Source organism: Passer domesticus, unplaced genomic scaffold, assembly GCF_036417665.1.
Source record: "Passer domesticus isolate bPasDom1 unplaced genomic scaffold, bPasDom1.hap1 HAP1_SCAFFOLD_37, whole genome shotgun sequence".
NCBI lineage: Eukaryota > Metazoa > Chordata > Aves > Passeriformes > Passeridae > Passer > Passer domesticus.
Window position 1 is genome coordinate 2545115 of NW_026990149.1, and position 20968 is coordinate 2566082.

General features: G+C 48.6%; 5 long non-coding RNA genes and 1 pseudogene across 6 annotated transcripts; 3 read left to right on the forward strand and 3 right to left on the reverse strand.

Annotated features, from left to right (window-relative positions):
- Positions 1–20968, forward strand: part of LOC135292575 (zinc finger protein 208-like) — an 837577-nt pseudogene that overhangs the window by 414383 nt on the left and 402226 nt on the right.
- Positions 1042–3449, forward strand: LOC135292604 (uncharacterized). The gene is made up of 2 exons (XR_010354834.1): positions 1042–1381; positions 2268–3449. It is a non-coding gene; the product is annotated as an uncharacterized LOC135292604 (long non-coding RNA).
- LOC135292612 (uncharacterized) lies at positions 2610–4398 on the reverse strand. Of its 2 annotated transcripts, none has more exons than XR_010354842.1 (2): positions 4080–4398; positions 2610–3827 (listed from the first exon to the last, which is right to left on the reverse strand). It is a non-coding gene; the product is annotated as an uncharacterized LOC135292612 (long non-coding RNA). The 2 variants fall into 2 exon arrangements; XR_010354843.1 differs by lacking the exon at positions 4080–4398 and adding an exon at positions 3926–4073.
- LOC135292595 (uncharacterized) lies at positions 4502–5489 on the forward strand. The gene is made up of 3 exons (XR_010354822.1): positions 4502–4648; positions 4761–4932; positions 5251–5489. It is a non-coding gene; the product is annotated as an uncharacterized LOC135292595 (long non-coding RNA).
- Positions 6031–11634, reverse strand: LOC135292601 (uncharacterized). Its single transcript, XR_010354830.1, has 2 exons — positions 11227–11634; positions 6031–7838 (listed from the first exon to the last, which is right to left on the reverse strand). It is a non-coding gene; the product is annotated as an uncharacterized LOC135292601 (long non-coding RNA).
- On the reverse strand, positions 18289–20935 carry LOC135292597 (uncharacterized). Its single transcript, XR_010354826.1, has 2 exons — positions 20818–20935; positions 18289–18420 (listed from the first exon to the last, which is right to left on the reverse strand). It is a non-coding gene; the product is annotated as an uncharacterized LOC135292597 (long non-coding RNA).

The window sequence follows — 20968 nt, forward strand, 5'->3', positions numbered from 1 at the left end:
CTGAGACCTGCCCACACTTAAAAGTCTTTGTTCGCCCCTTGATCGGGGTCCCAGGAGAGGAAAAGGGGAAGTTTACCATCAAATAAAGTTTCCCTGGGACCCGTGTGCGCCGCCTGTGTTTTATATTGCGCCGAAACAATTGACAACTGGGATTCAACAGAGCTCCAGGGGGAGCCTGCCGCCACCCCTCTCTTGTCATCAGCCAGCCGGGAAGCGGCACTTTGGTGCTTCCAATGTGGGGCAAGATAAGATCATTTACGAGCTCCTTTTATGACTCTAAGAGGAGCCCATCGGTGAATTTTATGGTTCTATAGACTTTCTCTGCCCTTCCTTCTCACTCAGAAGTGGAGAAAGAAAGCTTGTGGAAGACTTGACTGAGTCAGGGCTTAGCGCAGACATCAGAGAAAAAGCTGCTGGGCTCCTGCAGCAAGGCAAGGTGTGTGCACTGGGACAAGCACACCAGGGACCCACAGTGGCCGCGCCCTCAGTCTTGGGAACAGGCTTTGGAGCACCGGGAACACCCAAGTCCCTGGAGGCAGCAAGCCGAGAAAGTCCCCAGTCTGTCAGCGATCAGAACATCAGTTTCAGCGCACCCTGATGAGAAGTGGAACTGCCGTGGTGGTCAACCAGCATCACTCATCTGTCAGAAGAGGGCTGGCTGGACGGATATCTCGTCTCCCAGGAAAAATCGGCCAGAGGCCCGGCGCCAGTGGGTGAGCTGTGCCACAGCGGGGGTTTTTATCTTTTTTCTTTTTTCTATCCCTGGCGGGTGGAATTTTTTCAAGGGCCCGTGGCCAGGCCCGTGAGGATCTTTATCTCTGGCACGTTTCCCTCTCCCACCTCATCAGAAGGTCCTCCTCTTGTCCTTCTAAGAAGGACAGGAGCAAGAAGATTTTCACAGGTCAGCAGCACACTGGAATTCCCCTGTTCCCTTGTCCCTCAGACTTTCCAAAAAAACCCCTTCCCCTCTCCACCTCCCTGGGAGCTGGCTGGCCGCACTGCTCCGAGCGCCCGGCCGCTCGCTGTCCAGGCCTCAGTGGGGAACTGCAGCGAGTCAGGCCCCCCACCCTGCTCTTTGTCTGAGATGGAGGATGGCCACTCCACCTTAGACACGCTTTCCCCGCTGCCTTCTTTTCCGGTCCTGAATCTCTCCGCCAGCCCATCCTCCCCTGAGGGGGCCACATTCCACGGGGAAGGTGTCAGCCCGTTCCTGCTGAGGGGGAGGCGTGGGTCTGAAGCAATGTCTACTCCTTCTCCCAGTTCCGCCTCTGGGGACGAGGACCCCAACCCGGCCCCTCCCCAGAAACCGCTCTCCTTGAGAGCCCCCTCCCCTCGGGAGGGGAGCCCTGCGGGGAAGAGGGAGAATTGGAAACCCGATCTGGTAATCGCAGTCTTGCTTTCCCCCACAGGGCAGCGGGCCGGATCCATCCCCTCACATAACCCTAATCACTTGAGCAGCCAGCAATTGTTTTACAACATCTTCTGTGAAATTCAGATTGAATTAGCATTTAATTTTTATAAAAGACCTTTTAAATAATTTAGGATTTTAAAAAACCCTTGTAAGAAATTTTCAAATTATAGACTTGTGAATTTTAGTGATTGCAAGAAACAATAAGTAAGCAGAGAACCAAAAGAACAATTTAGAAGGTTTTGTTATTTTTATGCAACTTTATATATTTTTAATAATTAAAGTATTTTAATTTTTAACTCTAAGAAGTGCTGCTCAAGTTTCCCTGTCCAGTTTCCGAGTCAAACCTTACCCAATGTTCCTTTTAATTTTATATTACTATAAATTGGCAAAAGCACAAATTTTAATTCAGTTTATATTTTGACAAAATTGACAAGTTTAAAAATTCAATTATAGAATTATCCTTTAAACCCTGGGTATTGCCTTTTTGCAAAGGGCCCTGCAAAGGCCATACTCACAGTGATGATATTAAAGGGTGAACTTAAAGTTTTTGCTTTAAATTAATTAGAGGTTTTATAACAATTGAGTTTTAATAATAATTAGTTTGTTAATTTGAAAAGTTATTAATGTGATTTGAAAATGCAAAATACCTTTTTAAAGGTTTTTAAGCAGTTTTTTTTTTACAGAAGTAAAAGATTATTCATTTGATTAAATTTATAAAAGTTCAAATACTATACAGGTTTTCAGTTTTGAAGAATTAAGTGGTTTTATTTTGAACATATGTTTTTGTATGGTTTCTAAAAAAATGAGTTGTTTGTCATATTTGAAATCATTTTGGAAAACTAACCCAGTTGTTCAGTTGCATGTTATAGAAAAAAGAATGTTATAACTACACCGAAGTCTACTATGCTACATTTGATCATGACCATTTTCTGAACTGAATTTCCTTGAAGAGAGAAAACCTTCAAACTTGAGTTTCCCAACAGAAGAACAAGATAACTGAAGTTTTGAAACAGAAGAAGATCAGCCAAATTTCTGTGAAGAACATCTCATTGCTTTGCTTTGTATTATGAAATAAACTGTAGTTGTATTAATAAAAGAAATGTTAAATTGTTAAAAAAATAGTAACCAGGAGCCAATTGGTTTTTAATCAATTTAATACCATACCTTCAAGTTTTAAATCATAAGTTTTGAGTCAAAATGAAAAGAAAATTTATATTTATTTAACATGAAATAAATTTGTTTGTTTTACACATTTAACTCCTGGAAACTATGAAACATCTTTCTATGGAACATCCTTTTATGAAATGGTAAGCTTTCTATGAAATGTTAAATTCTTTTTAAGTTTGCCACTTTTGAGTTTTTGTTTGACAATTTAAAACAATTTTTTAATTACCTTTTGAGCCCAATTTTTACCAGCTAATTATTCAAAAATTAAGATATTATTTCGCAGTGAATTGAAGAAATGAATAAAATTATAGTTAAAGTGCATAATCAGTGAAAAACAAGACAAGTACAAGCTAAATTAGACATATCCAAAATTATTTGAGTTTTTGAAAAATTTTTAAATTATAATTAGTTTTATTTTACGTTTGTAAAATTTTATGATTTATTACACTAATACCTTTTGTTCTTTTAGATAAACTTTAATGCCCTTTTTGTATTTAAGAACGGGCAGATGTTGTATTGTGCTTTTTGGTTTATTAGTAGGTTTATGGTTTGATTTGTGATTTGGTGGTTTTCCTTGGTGCTGTTTTCCTTTTGTCTCCGCCTTTTCCCAGTTATTTCGTCAACTAGTTTCCAGTTTCTATTTCTCCAAATTTTAGCCGCTTATTGAAACCGCTTTTCCTCCTTTGGAATGTTATTGGTTCACTGCTGTTATCCCTGCCTAGGATTTTTACTCCCAACTCTCCTGATTTGTTGAAAGTTGTGCCTACCCCTGACCTCCCCCCACATTTAAGTCTTTGTTTGCCCCTTGATCGGGGTCCCAGGAGAGGAAAAGGGGAAGTTTACCATCAAATAAAGTTTCCCTGGGACCCGTGTGCGCTGCATGTGTTTTATATTGCACCAAAACAATTGACAAGTGGGATTCAACGGAGCTCCAGGGGGAACCTGCCGCCCCATGGGTTTGTTTGTTTCTTTATTTGTTTGGGTTTTTGTCTGATTTGGTTTGAGTTTTTTGTTTGCTTTTTCATAAATGACTGGTGAAGTTGGCAAAGCCAAACTCAAGACAATGTAAACCAGGATCAGCTTTCCAGAAATTCCTTTTGGCTGGGTTTAGCTGCATCCCCCAGGCTCAGGATCACTACTATATTTTCAGATTTTGCTCTGCGTATCAGCCTGCCCACACTCCACTTAGTGTTTCACAAATGGAGAAGACAATGGACATTGTGCCAAGCTTCCTTTCAAACAGAAAAACCTGGGTCAGCATGACAGAAAAGAAGAAAAATAATAATCACTAGTTAGAACAGAACCAGTGTCCCACCATCTTCCCATCCACTGTTATTAATTTTGTACATTTAGAGGCAAACCGGGGTCTAAAGCTTGCATCTCTCAGTTCCTGATGCTATTTGCTACCCTGCAGCCTTGACTGGCCCTGATGTGACTGACTATTGGGCAAGTGGGGCAGGGGATGCTCAGCCTGGAGAGAGGAGACACTGGGAGGCCTCACTGTGGCTCTGCAGGACTGGAAGGGTCCCGCAGGAAAGAAGGGGACAGAGTGTTCAGCAGGGCCTGTGCTGACAGGACAAGGGGGGATGGCTTTCAAGTGCAGCAGGTTGATTGAAGCTGCATCTAAGGAAGCTGCTCTTTTCCACTGGGGGTGGTGGGGCACTGGCCCAGGCTGTGCACAGAGGCTGTGCATGCCCCATCCTTGGCAACAGGGCTCTGAGCAGCACGCTCTGGGGGAAGACTGCTCAGCTGGGAACAAGATGTTGTTCTTCAGGCTCCCTTGCAAGCCCAACCGTTCAGGGACTCCATCATTCCATGGTCTCCACTGTCCACTTCAGATGGAGCCTGGGAACTGTGATGTCACAGCCCACACTCCAGCTGGAACGTCCAGCGCCCAGCAAAGGGCACAACACAACCCTTGGCCGCTGTGCTGACACGCTCTGCACATTGCTCCTGCCCTCGCCTTTCACTCTTCTTATCCCCCCGATACCCCGATCATTCCTGACAGCTCCTGAGTGCCTGGATTTCATCATCCAGCCCTGCAGGATGCTCCCCTTTGTTCTGAGGAAGGTCTGGTGCCATTCCATGGAGGTGGACACCCCCCAGCTGCCCGGGTGGGCTGGAGCTCTGTGGGCATGCAGTGGGACAGGGACCCCACTCTGAGGTTTTGCTGCCTCTGCAGGCTGTCCCAGACAGAGAGGAGGACATGGAGGTAGATACGAAGATTGATATGGAGGAGGACATGGAAATAGACGGAGAAGACTCTGGAGAGGAAGAGATGGATGTGGATGAGGAAGAAGAGATGGATGTGGATGTGGAAGAGTCCATTGAGGACATGGATATTGATTAAAAAGGTGAGGAAGAGGCCATGATCTTGGCATGAAGAGCAATGCCAGCAGCAGGACAGGCAGAGTGGGTCTCCTGTTGCCAGGCTGGGGCTGGGCTGGGTGCTCCCTGCTCAGGGACATTGTAGCCAGGGCACTGGATTCTGGTGGCCATCCACAGCCTGTCCTGTGCCTGCTTTGCTCCACACAAGCTCCATGCCAGACCCAGCCAGGCTCAGTTCTGGTAGCAGAGTCCTGCTGCTGGGCCAGCATGTGCCAGCCTGGGGGCACATGGAAGAGCCCCTCTGTGCCTGACTGGAGTGACCGTGGCATTTGCTTTTCTTCCAGGACCGATGGACATCATGGACAGAGATGCCACCCTTTTGTACATACCTTTTACATGTTGTTGTTGTCTTATAGGTTTTAGGGCTTTTTGTCTTCTGTAAATATGTTTCATCTATTTTTGTTAGATAGGTTCTTATGTATATATGTTCTATTGATTGTTGTTGTTGCAAATATTCTTACAATGTAAATGTGTTCTGTATTTTTGCTGCTGTTTTTCTGTAATAAACAAATTTTATTTTTCACACCCCAGTTCTCCTTGCATTTGCTTCAGGCACAGGCAGCATTTTGCAAAATTGTAGTTTCCACTTGCTCCAGGTTCCCAGGGCTGGAGGTCCCTGGCACAGCCACGCCAGGAGTGGGGGTCCCTGTGCACAGAGGGGTCCCACTGACAGAGGTGAGCCTCTCCTTGCAGTTGCTCTGGACACACTTGGGAGCTGTAGGGGCAAAGCCCAGCGTGCCCTGGCCCATGGATCCCATGTTGGAGCAGGGCTGAGCCTGTGTGCTCCTGCAGAGCCTCAGCCATGGCTCTTCCCTGGGCAGCCCCAGGGCTAAGGAGGGTGCACTGGGCTGTGGGCAAGTGCAGCGGCTACGACTGGCCTCTGGGTCCCCGGCTGCTGCGGGCAGTGCCGCCGGCAGTACCGAAGCGGGAAGGGCACTCTCCCGCGGAAAGATTTCCTGGGGAGAGGGCTTAAGGCGAAAAGCCTTTAGGAGAGCGAGAATTCCCGGAGCTGTCTGCAGCGTAGTCAGTCTGCGTCTCGCAGGAGAAAGACAGGACCGCGCGGACAGGGAAAAGGGAGATGTTTATTGAAGAAGCGTCGGGCGCGGACAAAAAAGCTTGCTCGGCAAGGTCTTATAACTAGAACACAGCGACCAATCTAAAATTTTGAGAGGAGGGAATAACGCATAACAAACAGCTCAGATGTCCAGTGTAAATAAATTAGGGGTTGAATCCTGACCTCTAAACCAATCATTCAATGTCCAGGCCAGAATGTTCTGGATGAGTGGGCAAGGACCCTGAATAACAGACAGGCAGTTAGGGAGGAATTTAGGAAAGATAAAGTGTAGCTGACGGGACAATTCAGAAGAGGGAGAGAGAGAAAGCCCGGGCAGAACCATAAACAGAATGGGGGGTACAGGAATAAACCAACTTAAAACTAATGCACCCCTACATTTCCCCCTTCTTTGTTTAAAAAGAAAAAGGAGGAGTGGGGTAACTTAAACACCATCTTCTGAGGACTCATCTGACCCAGGGTGGTCTTTTAACTGCTCGTCTTCTTCGGCACCTTCTTCTTGACTTTCGTCCATAATCTGTTCTTCGACTACCACCCGATTCACTTCTAAAGCAGACATCGATTTAACTATAAGCCTTCTAAGAATTCTCCAAACGACAGAAATTGCAATTGAAATGACTAGTAAAATGAAAAGGACTAAAACAACAGTTTTCAAAATAGAGACTACCCAGCCCGAGAGACCCCATCCCGTAAAGATGTCTCCCAACCAGTCTGATGTTTTCTCCTTAATGTCGCTGACCATTCCCTTCATTTGGTCAATAGATCTTCTGGCGTCCCCGGCTTTGGATGATAAATTGAGGCAGCAGAGCCCTTCGAACTCCTCACACCGGTGATCCTGAAGCAGCAATAGGAAGTCTATTGCTGCCCGGTTTTGGAGAGTCGCCTGCCTTGTTATTTCCTCGTCTGCTAGGAGGTTGCTTAGAGCGGCTGAGGTAAAATTGGCCTGTCTGGCTACCCAACACTCCAGGTGAGCTAATTCACCTAGAGACTTTGCAATAGACACCCATGGGAGAAACACTGTCCATGCGACACCTTCTGGCTTTGACCAATGAACAATTTTGGAGTCGCACTGTTCATCTAAATCTTTAAGGTCTCTTGCTACGCGGACCGAATTGTGTGCGACAATTTTCTCCTTCCAATCTTTAATTTGGGAATTGTTGGGAGCAAACAGCGTCAGCCGTCCAAATGTACACGGGCCTCCTAGAAGGCGAGGGGGGATGCCTGCCCATGCTCGGTTTCCGCAAATGAAAAATACGCCGTTGGGGAGGGATCTGGGTTTATCGTCAAATGAGATGGGGGTGGTAATATGAGAGGTGACAGAACACCAATTCCCTGCCGCGTAGTTTTGATTCTGTTCTATAATTGGTGTAAAAGATTTTTCGTAGCGGTCGCGGGAAGGGAAAAATTGAACACACAAATTTGCTGACGCGGAGCCGAGCAATTTAAATTCGGTGGGGTCAGATTTAGATATATTCAATTTGGACATTAGCCTCCTCCAGATTGGATTGGGATTGGGACTAGAGGGACTGAAAACTTTATTTTGGGAAAGGGGTTCAAGGAAGGAGTAAAGGGGCTCGGGAAACTCTTTTGGAGGAAGCGGGATCCCCACAAGGCAGGTCGACAAGGGGTCTGCTGCCGAGGTGGCGGAGAGACACAAATGATCTCTGCCGAGGGCGCCAGCGAGCATCTTCCAAATGTTTTGCTTGGGTTGAGGGACAATCCATGAGTTCGCGATGGCAAAAAAGTTCCAGAAAATGATCAGCTCGATGTGGGTTATGGGGATGGACATTCTCGGGCTTTCTGAAAAGAACAAGACAAAAAGTCATACAGGTAAAACATTAGGAATGGTTCTGCTCCGGGAGGTCTAAACCTCCTTCAGAAGGCCTCTTTTTTCTCCTCCAGCAGGCCTCTTCGACCTGTGCCACTTTCTTAGTTGGAACTTTACTGGAGGCGGTGTATGGCTTGACCCATTTTGAAGGGACCCATTTTGGACCCGAGGGAGTGGAAACGCAGGCGTATCCCCTCCCCCAGGTGACAAGGTCAAAAGGTCCCTCCGTCCTCCAGGTCTCGGGGTCCTTTACGAGAACTGGAGGCTTCTCTTTCGGCTGCAGTTGTTGGTGTTGCCTAAAGTGCCGAATAATGGGTGGATTTAGATTTTCGAAAGAGCAGTTTAAAAAATTGATTGTAAAAAGGGCCCTGGCAAGGCGGACCTGGGGGGACTCCATCTTCATTGCCTCACGTTGTTGTTGGAGGACCCTTTTGAGGCTCTGATGGGTCCGCTCCACTACAGCTTGACCTGTTGGGGAATAGGGGATGCCGGTCTTATGTTCTATTCCCCATTGTTGCAGGAAGTTGCGCAGTTCCCTGGATTTGTATGCTGGGCCGTTGTCAGTTTTTAATACTTTTGGAACGCCCAGCGTGGAGAAGGCTAGAAGTAGGTGTTTCTTGGTGTCATTTGCCTTCTCCCCTGTGTGGGCGGAGGCAAAAACCGCGCCGGAAAAGGTATCTACTGACACGTGAACGAACTTCAGTTTTCCAAACTCAGAGACGTGTGTAACATCGGACTGCCACACCTCGCAACTCGCCAATCCTCGAGGGTTAGCCCCCGTGTTAACAGTTGGAAGCTGGAAGGACTGACAGTGGGGGCATGTGGCCACAATGGCCTTGGCCTGGTCACGGCTAAGTTGGAACTGCCTGACCAGACCCGGCGCATTCTGATGGTAGAGCTGGTGGCTGATCTTAGCCTGGCGGAACACGTCTGGGAGCGGGGCCACCTGCACAGGGGCAGCGAGGGCGTCCGTCCTCCTGTTCCCCTCGGCAACGAACCCTGGCAGGTTAGTGTGGGACCGCACATGCATCACATAAAACGGATGTTCTCGGTGAGAAACTAATCTTACTAATTTGGTGAGCAACTGATAGAGGGCTATGTTGGACACCTCCTGCAGAATCGCTTGTTCTGAACGGGCAACTACTCCTGCTACATAAGCGGAATCAGTGACTAGATTGAATGGTCCAGGGAACTTCTCGAAAGCTCTGACAACAGCATCTAACTCAGCTACTTGAGGTGATCCTTCCACCTCTTTGATGTCAGCTTCCCACTGCTGAGTCTGCGGATCCCTCCAAGTCAAGACTGACTTGTGGGATGCGCCGGATGCATCAGTGAAAACAGTCAGAGCCTTCAAAGGAGTCCTACTCTGAACCTGCTGAAGAGATAATTTAAACTGGACTTCCGAATTAAAAATTTTGTGAGCCGGCCGATGAATAGAAATCTGACCAGTGTAGCTGTCCAAAGCGAACTGCAGGGCCTCATTCTCTTGGAGAAGGTGTTCCAACATAGCTCTTGTAAAGTGGGCCGAATCTAATTTGAGTGGTATGTGAATACATGTGAAATCCACACCTGCCAACTCCCTGATCCGAAGGCGAGCCTTACGGATCAGTTCCGCCACCAGCTCCTGTGGCTTCGTCATTCTTTTGGACCTTTGGTGACTAAGGAACACCCACTCTATAATCAAGAGAGGGTCCCTAGCCCCTTGGTCTTTTTTGGTGTTCTTGATGTCCTCCCACTGGAAGATCATTCCATGGAGGTGTGGCAATTTCCCAAGAATAATGAATTTGAAGGGCAGACCCGGCTGGTAACGATGGGCTTGCCTCTCCGAGATGGACTTTTGGATCTTTTCCAACGCAGCTCGCGCCTCTTGGGTGAGCGACCTGGGAGAACTAAGCTCCTCTCCCCCTTTCAATAAATTGAAAAGGGGGGCCAGGTCTTCGGTGGGAATGCCTAGCCAAGGCCTTACCCAATTCAGAGACCCACACAGCTGCTGGGCATCAGCAAGCGTTCGAATGGAATTTCGAATTGTAATTTTTTGTGGTGTGATAGTTGTTTTGCTAATTGTAAGACCTAAATATTTCCAGGGCGGCATTCTTTGAATTTTGTCCTGCTGCAACTCGAACCCTGCAGCAACCAATGCATTGATTGTTAGGTCAAGACTGTGAGCAAGTTCGTCATCAGTTGGAGCACATACGAGAATGTCATCCATGTAATGGAAAATTGTAGCGTTGGTTGCCTTTGCCCTGACTGATGAGAGCAAGGAAGAGACATACCACTGGCAAATTACTGGACTGTTTTTCAGGCCTTGGGGCAAAACTGTCCAGTGGTAGCGCCTCCTAGGGGCCTCTCGGTTAATGGTAGGAACCGAGAAAGCAAAACGCGGCGCATCGTCCGGGTGCAGGGGAATTTGGAAAAAGCAGTCTTTGATGTCAATTACGGCTAAATTCCAATTTTGGGGGAGCATTGTTGGGGAGGGCATCCCTGGTTGGAGGGGACCCATGTCTTCAATGACGTTGTTAATTTGTCTAAGGTCGTGAAGGAGCCGCCACTTCTCTTTATTAGGTTTCTTTATGACAAACACTGGGGAGTTCCACGGAGACGTGGTCTCCACCAGGTGACCTCGCTGCAGCTGTTCCTCCACGAGCTCCTCGAGCGCCTTTAATTTCTGTTTAGAAAGCGGCCACTGTTCTACCCAGACAGGTGTGTCAGTCAGCCAATTCAGTTTCTGGGTAGGGCGCTCCTCAGTGACCGCTGCCCCAAAAACCTGGGGAGCCGCTGGTAAGTCAATACGGGCTCCCCACTGGGCGAGCAGGTCCCTCCCCCACAGGGGCTCCGTGTAATCTAAAACAAATGGACGTACAGATGCTAATTGTCCATCCGGCCCCATAATTTGCACAATGCTCTTAGATTGTTTCGCCAATTGGATCCCTCCTACACCTCGGATCCGCTCTGCTGCGTCATGCAACTCCCAATGCGACGGCCAATCCCGTGAGGGAATGACCGTGACATCTGCTCCAGTGTCCAGAAGCCCGTGAACGAACTTCTGGTCCCCACCTTTCTGTAGGCTGCAGGTGATTCTTGGTTTTTCTTTGCCTAGGGTCTGAGCCCAAGCCACCGATGGGAGGTGTGAGGATGTGGATGTTTTGGGTGGCTTGGAGTCCCAGAGCTCCTCAGGGATAGGAATGGCTTGCGCCACAATTTGACCCCGAGGCAGAAAGGTGGGAGGGCTGGCACAATACATGGCTATTTCGAATCTCTTTGGGTCTGATGATATGAGACCCGGGATGATGTGAATGTCTTGTGGTGTAGATTTAGAATCTCCAACCGTGACGAACCCACCCTTGGTCCGATGCCAGGTACCTGGGCACTCCGGACTGACGGAGACGAGTTGGATATTTGAGTCAATAAGATGGAGCGGCTCCGTCAACTGCAACCGAAAGGGGGTCGTCCTGGAGGTGGTTGTTAGGACTGGCCGAGGTACCGCCTGAAAAAGATCAGAAATAGGTTCGTGAGAAGTTAAGTCTGGTAAAGTTTTAGAGTCTGTGGCAACCGGCAGGTCCTGCTGGAGGTCCCCCTCCCTTCCCTTTTCCCCGCGTGGTGGAATGGTGACACCTGCCCTATTTTTATCGTGGCGCGGGGAGGAGGCGCGCTTGCAATTTAGTTTTTTGGTTGGCGTTGTGGGGTCCCCTGAGGCCGATGTTTCTTTTTAAATTCGTAAAACTCCCGCCTCAGGGGACAGTCTGGCATCCAATGCCCGGATTGGTTGCACAGGTGACACGGTGCATCCGTCCGGGGTTGCAGCTTTGGTGTGTTGGGCTGTCTGGACGGGGCAGCAGCAGCAGCTGTGGTGACTTCCTCCAGGTCGGTGGCAGCTACCCTTCGAGCTGGAGCCCTGGGTTGCTGGTCGGGTTCCCCCGCGATGATAGCGAGTTTGCGGTCACAGACGTCTAGCATCTGATCCAGCGTGGGGGGAGGATCTAGCGGCAAGCTGAGGATAGCGGCCTTGCAAGCTGGATTTGCATTCGTCGCTGCCACCTCAGTGAGGATTCCCCTCTTAATCGACTCATCATGGACCTGCGTCTCGATCGCCCTGCGGAGGCGCTCAACAAAGCTTAAAAAGGGCTCGTTAGATTCTTGAATGATTTTCATATATGATGTTAAGGGGGCAACAAGAGATCGTAAGGTGAAGAAAGCCCGCTCGGCTGCTTTGGCTCCCTCTTTTAAAGCCTCCACTGGAACATACCACGCTTGAGCCTGCCCATCCTGCCATGCCCCTGTCCCACACAAGTGGTCGGTTGTTAACACACCCCCCTGCAGATCTGTGGCTGTCACTTGGTTCTCCCGCAGCGAGGGCAAGATTTTACCAATTTCTCTCTGCCAATGTTTTTCCCAAACCAGGAATTCTGTGGGGTTCAAAAGACAGGAGAACAGCCGCCTTAAATCTGCAGGGGTGACCACGGTGTCAGAGAGTGTGGCTCTCAGAATTCCCTGGAAGTATTCACTCTCCCGGGAGAAGTCTTTTTGGGCTTTGCACAGCTCCTTTATCGAGTGATGTGGGAACGGGCTCCACTGGGGCTGGTTCCCCCCCCCCCATCCCGGGCTGGTAAGTGACCGGTGCCGCCGAGAGGACTGGCGGCTCTGGAATATGGCCTTCAGCCCCCCCCGCCGCGGCTCCGGACGGAGCGTGGGAACCGGAGCTGAGAGGGGAAGAAGGAGGGGGAGAGATAAGAATGGGGGCGGAGACGGCTGACGACTTTGTCCCCGCCTGGGAGACGTGGTATGGGGGAGGAGCCGACGCCGGAGTGGAAGTGCCGCGGGGCGTGGAATCGGGAGGAGGGAGGGGAGGGGCGGAGGGAGGTGGAGCGGGAGGGGAAACCGGAGAAGGGAAAGAGTCGTAACGAGAAAGAAGTGTTTTTTGGGAAGAAGGAATGCCGGAGGGAGGCGCCACGCGGTGTCCGCCATTTCGGGCTCCCTGTGAGCTATCCTGTAAAAGTGGGGCAGATGGCGGGGAAGGAGGAGGAGAGGGGGGGGGAATATTAAAACGAACTGGACTTTCGCAGCTGCGAGTGTTCTTAACCGAGACAGAATGAGGACGGGGATAATTCCGAAAGAGGTCGGAGCAGTGACTTCGTTTCTGTGCGGTGCCATCGTAGGCTGCCGCTTTCAGGTTTCCGCGCTCGGGGGCAGCGGGGGAAGGAACAGAACAGAGGGAACAAGGTGAGCTGGGAACAAAACGCACGTCAGACGGCTTTCTGCTCAGTTTCCTCTGGGACTTCAGAACTTTCCTAATTTGGGAAGCCCAGAAAGCAGTCCGCGAAAGCGAAGAGCTCCCCGATTTAGCCAATTCTCCTAATTTAGTGCAAACTTGTCCCCAAAAACGCCAATCGTGAATTTGTTCAGGGGAAACTTCTGGGAACTGAGCAGACAGCCAAATGATTAGTTGTTTAATTTCCCTTTTTTCGAATTTTTCAAAACCCCCCTGAGAAAGGATAGCAGAAACAAAGTTAAAGTGTCTTTTTTGAGCTTTGGTAAAACGAGCACCCATAATGAGATGGTAAAAAGCTCAAACCACCAACCCTGGAAAAACGTGAGAGAAAGGACCTTTAGAGTAACCCCCCACCGCCGGGCAGTGCCGGCAAAAGTTACGAGAAAGCCGTACGAAAACGGCGTGAGTTACGAAAAAGCCGTACGAAAACGGCGTGAGTTACGAAAAAGCCGTACGAAAACGGCGTAAGTTAAGAAAGTGGGGGGGGGGAGAAAGAAAGGAAGAGAAAACTCACGTTCTAGGTAAGGCGGCTCCTGCGAATGGATCGACTCCGGAGTGCACGGAGCTACCGACCCAGTCCCCGGTGGAGCGATACCCATGAAAATGGGTCCGCTATCCCACGGGGTAGGTTAACATCTCATGAGAAACTTTCTGGTGTTTCAACGAGCCGAGCCCGCTGGCTCCGGGATTTCTCTGTCGTAGGGTCCGCGGTGGTGTCGGATAGCCCCACGTTTGAGCGCCAACCTGCAGCGGCTACGACTGGCCTCTGGGTCCCCGGCTGCTGCGGGCAGTGCCGCCGGCAGTACCGAAGCGGGAAGGGCACTCTCCCGCGGAAAGATTTCCTGGGGAGAGGGCTTAAGGCGAAAAGCCTTTAGGAGAGCGAGAATTCCCGGAGCTGTCTGCAGCGTAGTCAGTCTGCGTCTCGCAGGAGAAAGACAGGACCGCGCGGACAGGGAAAAGGGAGATGTTTATTGAAGAAGCGTCGGGCGCGGACAAAAAAGCTTGCTCGGCAAGGTCTTATAACTAGAACACAGCGACCAATCTAAAATTTTGAGAGGAGGGAATAACGCATAACAAACAGCTCAGATGTCCAGTGTAAATAAATTAGGGGTTGAATCCTGACCTCTAAACCAATCATTCAATGTCCAGGCCAGAATGTTCTGGATGAGTGGGCAAGGACCCTGAATAACAGACAGGCAGTTAGGGAGGAATTTAGGAAAGATAAAGTGTAGCTGACGGGACAATTCAGAAGAGGGAGAGAGAGAAAGCCCGGGCAGAACCATAAACAGAATGGGGGGTACAGGAATAAACCAACTTAAAACTAATGCACCCCTACAGGCAAGCCCTGCTCCTGGGCACCCTGAGGGGCTGGAGCCAGCCTGGAGGGAGCCTCAGCCCTACATGGACCAAGATTTCCTTTGGAAAACCCCCTCTGTCCACAGACTCTGCTGAGCACAAGAATTGATCCTCCTAGTTAAAGGTGTGACGTTCATTGGCACAAATGTGTCCCTTGCACTTTCTAGCACAGCAAATGTCAGTGCTTGTAATCCCTGTTCTGCACACTCTGCTCAGGCAGCAAAACATCTGAAGCTGAGGGAACATCTTGAATTAGCACCAACCTGCAGAGAGCTACAGGGGGAGAACCTACCCCCAAGCACCCAGAGAAATACTTGACACTGATAGTCTGGGGCAGAGCTGACACTAAAGTATTTTAATGCCAAGAGAGAGGAATTTTTATTGCTGAATTCATTCTCCAAGAACAAGAATGGGAGCTTTTGCTCTCCTCACCTGCCACAGATGTGTATTGCCGAGGTTTGCTTCTGACTTATGACTGATTTTGATGAATCTGTTCAAAACTCTGATGCTGTTCCTGGCTAAGGTGCAGAGATGATATTTCAGAGCCAGTTGAGCTCAGCACATCTTGTGCAATGCAGAATTTCCAGAGCCAGACATTCAGGCCATGCAAACTGATACGTTTTCATCTCTGTGCAAAGATCAGTATTAGGACATCAATGATGTACCACACACTTCTCAGAGCTGTCCCTTTCATCCAGCTCTCCCCAGTCACTTCACAGACTTCAGTCCAAGCAGTTTCTGATAGAGCTCAGTAGCACGTGGGATTTAATCCTGGTTTTTCTTCATCTTCTCCAGAGCTACCTCCAGACACGGTGTGTGGGCACTGTCTGACAGCAGCATTAATGTGTCACCTCCCTGACACTGAGGTTCATGTCACTACTTTTCATCAAAAGCAGCAAATCAATGATTCCCACTGGGTCCCACACAGCTCTGTGGGGAGTTTGTGTGGCTGCAGTTCCAGCACCAGCCCTGGTGCTCAGAATTTCAGGAGAAGATACAGAAGGAATCAGCCATTCATAGAGAACAACATGAGTTTGCAGGGCCCAGATCCCCACAACTCTGCAGACTCTGGTAAGCCAGACTCTGCATTTACATTTTGGCCTCTGTGCCTTACTTTTCCTCTCACTAAAGTCCTGCCAGTTTCCCTCACACTCAGATTCCCAAGATAATTCAAAGCAGCTTTAGGAGCAGGGATAGATGATGGGAACTGTCCCAAGGCTTGACAAAATTTCTCCTCTCAGGCCTGACAATTCCAGCCAAGGAGAGAGGAAAAGCCTGCATGAAAGAGGTGTGAAATCAAAGCAGTAATCAAATTGAGGTATAATGAGAGCAGCTGAAGAGGTTTTCAATGTTCAGAACAAGATTAGCAGCTCCAGGCACAGGAGGGATGTGACATTTTCCCCACTGTAACAACTCTGTGATGCAAATTGCATCTCAAATCCTCCTCCCCAGCTCTGGGACCTGTTCAGCCACAAACGTGGTGCTGAAGTTTTAAAGCAAAGTGGAAGCTGGTCAGAGAGCTGGTTTGCAAATAAAAATCACAGAGGGCAGTTTGGAAGCACCAGCTGGAGCAGAGAGTGGCAGAGCCTGGCCCCGAGGTGCAGCACAGCCAAACATGCCTGAAACTCTAAGAAATTAAAGAACTTGCCACTTGTTTTCCCTCAGGAGCTACAGAAGGTGCTTTATGGAATCCCTGCCTCCTTCACACTGTATCAGCATGCAGGAGAGTGCAGGGATGAAGATTACAGCACCTTCTGCTGCTGCTTCCATCTCCTGACTCAAATCTCACCAAAATCTGTCACTATTGGGCCTTCCCAAAGTCTCAGATTCACTTGGTCCTTGCAGGATTTCGGTTCTGAGGAGCATGAAGGGAGATAAAGGCACTTGCAGACACCAGAGATGCAATTGGTGCCTGAGGTGCATTTCACTGCCCAGGTTAGTGCCTCTAGAACCATCAAAACAGCCCCTTTGACAGCACCAAGCCAAGAGCAGAACACCAGGGCCTGCACATGGCTGGAAATGCCATTGTTTAATATTCCTCTCCCAGTCTCTCGTTTCATGGTGCCATTACAGGGGTTAATCCCATCACTCAGCAGCAATTCTTGGCAATCAGCTTCAGATGGATTTTTAGTGCTGAGCAAATAAGAGGCAATTTTACTTTGTCTCCAATGAATGAAATTTCACCTAAATCAGACAAACTCTGTGTTCTGAGGCTGGTCAGGCACTAACCACTGCCAGGTCCCCAAGACTGGATGTCAAACTGCTCTGATATTGAAAAGTTAAATTTATTTATCTTTGTGTACAAGGTTATTCTTTTTCAAAGCAATTGGGTCCATAGAATTGTATTTCCAAGCACTAAACTCAGACCAGCCACAAAGAGCACAAGAGACAAGAAAAGGAATAAAGATTTCTAAGGAGATGGAAATTGAATGCTGAGGTTTTCCCATTATAGAGTTCCATAAATTATCACCTGCCAGCTCCTTGCCTTCACTTGTGTGGCCACCACTGAATACACTCACAGATAAGAAAATGTTTGTCCTCCTGAAAACTGGGACCAGAAGTAGAAAAAGGCTCAGATATCTGAATTAAAAGGCAACATAATGAAAAGAGCTTCCTCATAATAGGAAGATATGATGGACAGCAGGAATGACTGAAGCCAGCAGAGATAAGTCCATGAACTAGTCATGCTACAAAGATTTCTGACAAAACCTCCAATAACCCAAAAGCAATGTTTTGTCGGGCACAGCTGATAGGAAGCCTGTGCATTTAATTCAGTCATTGACAGCAAATGGAGATCAGCTTGAAGCTCCTTTGGTCCACTTCTACTTAATTTTTTTCACCCAGAAAATGAAATTACATCTACTCTTTGGGAAGAAATTACTGCTTTGAGTGGTTCAAGGCAAAGAGTTTCTTTCCATATCCACTTGTAATCAGTCACCAAGAGAAATATTTTCTAAAAAGGTCTCTTCAAAATTTTGGAGTGACTTTCAACATAAATAACTTGGTTATTTTGCTCAAAATGATAAGGGAATTGAATTGGGCTCCCTCAGCTTTCAAAGAAGTGTTTCTTCCTAGTTCTTCACAAAGACGAACAAAACACTTTGTTGCAGCAAACTGAAGGGAGGAAGAGGTTCCTTTCCCCCTGAGCTGCACAATAGGAGACAATTTTGTTGCCAAGAGGCAACAAATACCAGCCAATTTCCAGGTTTTTTTGTGTAAGGGAAAAGCTCTGAGGATCACAGCTGTGGGAGACACAGAGAGGGAGGAGCAGGGATCTGCTGGGGGTTTTTGGGCTGGGGGACAGATGAAAGACATGTTCAAGCAAAACCTGTGAGAGCTCAAGACTCCATCCCTCAGAGGAGAAACTCACTTTGACCCAAATGCCATTCAAATCCAACAAACATTGAGGCATTTCCCGAAACTCTGCTGGGCCATCAGGTACCCCCAAATCACTCTGTGGGACCAGGGCAGCAGGGCCCTGGCACGGGACAGAGATGCTCCCCTGGGAAGCTGCCTGCATTGCCCGTGGGACTCAAGATCTACTTCTGAAGACCCCAACATCCAAAAAACTCCACACTAAAAGCCTTTAATTTGGGGTTTCACTTCTCCACTTGTCTGTTGTCACTAGGCAGCTGCTCCAGTTCAACACCCTTCTGATGGGTACAAATGTTCTCCTAATTTCCAGCCTAAACAGGAAGTTACTTCCATTCATTCTTCTGTAAGTAGTGGGAGCTTGTACCTGATTTGCTCTTCCTGTCCTAGTGTGCATTTGTGCAGATAAAATGCCTAAGCCAGGAGCATTTCCTTGTTTAAATAGTGTCATTTATTCCATTCCCATATAGTTGCACGGATTTAGCACTGGCTCCACACTCAGAATGTTGACAGCACAAAGTCCAGTTCTCACACCAACTCCTCCAAGTTTTGGACCAATTCTGCAAAGAAAGAAATACAGCAAAGAAATTCCAAACAGGAGCCCTAATAAAGATAATAAAATGCCACATGCCTATGTTTGCTGCAGGGAAGAACAGCGCTATTTATTAAATCATTACAAACAATTAAAGCAGCAGAGGGGAGGAAGACAGTGCTATTGTTGGCAGCTCCCCAGTCCTCTGCCCCTGCCATGAATTTCATAAAGCACAAATCTCCCAGCAGAAATCCCTCAGCAATTGATTTCCTCCTCGTGGAACACAGCAGGCACACACCCTGGCTTTCCTGGCCAGAAAAGGAGAATTTGCCTCGTTGTTTTTCCCAGGCATGCAGCTGTGATGTCAAATCCCCCTCCCTGCCCTGCCAGGAGATTCCTCAAGTGACAAGTTTCTGTAGGGTGACAACCCTCTGGAGAGGCACAGAGAGCTTTGTGTCAGTGTAAGGCACCCCCACAAGGGCAGATCCCTCATTCAGGCTCCATCTTTGTTCACAAGCAGTTCCCAGCAGAAAATTCGCAGTGATTGCATTTCCCCAGAACAGGTAATTTCGAGCACATTTTTCTCTTGAGCTGTTCTGCCTTTCACAAAAGCAGCGTGCCAGGGATTGCTTTGGAGCATCAGGAAACATAGCAACACCCAACAGCCAAGACCATCCAAAGCCACTTATCAGCTCATCCCTACATCTCCTGGACTCACTTGAATGCCCAGGAGAGTCTGAAAAGCCAACTGTTTTCCAAGAAACTTGTTGTTTGTTGTGTAATTGAAAGGTAAATGACAGGAATAACCAGCCCCACACAGGTGCCTCAGGCAGGGGAAGGAGCAGGAGGGATCCATCCCTAACTGGCAGAGGTGCAGCTCAAGTGATGCTCACTCACTATTTGGGTTGCTTTTTGTTGCTTTTACATTAACAACGCATCTCCACACCACAACTGTTCTCCCTCCCTGCAGCCACATGGAAAAAATTCAGTGGTCTCTCACCTCTTTCTGTCCTCTCTCTGCCTCAAATAAATTTTTCCCTCATACAACCAGCAAAACAGGGTTTGTTTTCATGCTGGAAATAAGTCCACAAACTCTTGACTGATTTCAATAAGGAGAACATCACTACAAACCACCCATTACTCAGATGCCCCAAGGCAGCAAGGGAGGGAAATTTGACAACAGAGGTGGCAACACCAGCCGTGGGTAACAGCATCACATTCTGCCTCTCTCACGGATGCTTTTCTTTCCAGTCCAGAAAATTCCCTGTCCTTTTTAGGGCTGTAGAAGGCTGCTGTCTGCCCCACAAAATGAGGAGCAAACCAAGCAGCAATGCTGCAGAACATCTCTGTTCCTATGATATTATTCTGCTGAACCCATAAATTTGCAGAAGAATGGGCACTGCCAACTCCTGATTGCAGAGGAGGGAGTTCGTCACATTCTCCTTGTAAATTAGGATTTATCAGAGATGGAGAATTGATTGCCAAGTAACCTGCAGAGACACAAAACTACTCTGCAGTTTTCTAGGACTCATTGAGCAGTACAAAAAGGTTATTGATGCACTTGGGGAGTGTTTCTGTACAGGATGTGCACCTCCTGACATCCCAGGCAGGGAAAAATTTACTTAACATTTGCAAGGAGAAAGCAATTCTTATTAAAAAAAAAAAAAAAAAGGAAAAAAATAAATAGAAAATCAACTTCATGGCAAAGAGCCTCAGTAAGAGTTTGCAGAATTTGGTGAAAACAGGTCATTTACAAGGAAATAATTTTCATCTGCCTTCAAGTGGAGTTGTGAAGCAGGTGGAGATGGAGATGTCTCAGGCACTGAGTGTGCTCCTTATGGACAAAATGACACTGATATTATCAAGTATCAGAAGTGAAAAACTTCAGTGATAACTCAGCCCTCCAACACAAAACACCTTCTCCCACGCAGTCAGCACTTGTCTGAAATCATTCCGCTTGGCAGGAGGCCCTGCATGGCCTGGCTGCAGCCATCGCGCTGCTCCTACTCCCTCCCAGCATGATCCCAGTATGGTCCCAGTACAGACCAGTCACTCCTACTCCTGGCATCCCCTCTCTGCATTCTGCCCTGTCCCGGCTCCATCTCCGCTCCTCCCGCGGGCTGCGAGGGCTTCGGAAATGGGGGAGGAGGAGGAGGGAGGGAGGAAGAGGTTGAGCGGGAGAGGAGAGAGGGAACCACGCCGCTCCGGCGCCTCCTGAACCCGCAGCGCCCTCCTGCCAGGGAGCTGTGCAGAGCCACAAGGTCCCCCCGAGCCTCCTCCTCTCCAGGCTGAGCCCCTTTCCCAGCTCGCTCAGCCCCTCCGGCTGTTCCAGCCGGGACAGAACACCAGTGCTACACAGAGAGCAAGGGACAGACCTGACAGAGGTGCCTCTAGCACCACATTTTAGGCTTTCGCTAATACTTACAGAAAGACTCTTCAGAAAGTTATGGCAGTAGTTCAATTGAGAATCTCCTTTGAAAATCACTGCGGCCCTGCCCTGGCCCGGCCCCGGGCCGGAACCCGGCCCAGCCCCGGCCCGAACCCGCCCGGCCCTGCCCGAGCCCGGCCCGGCCCCG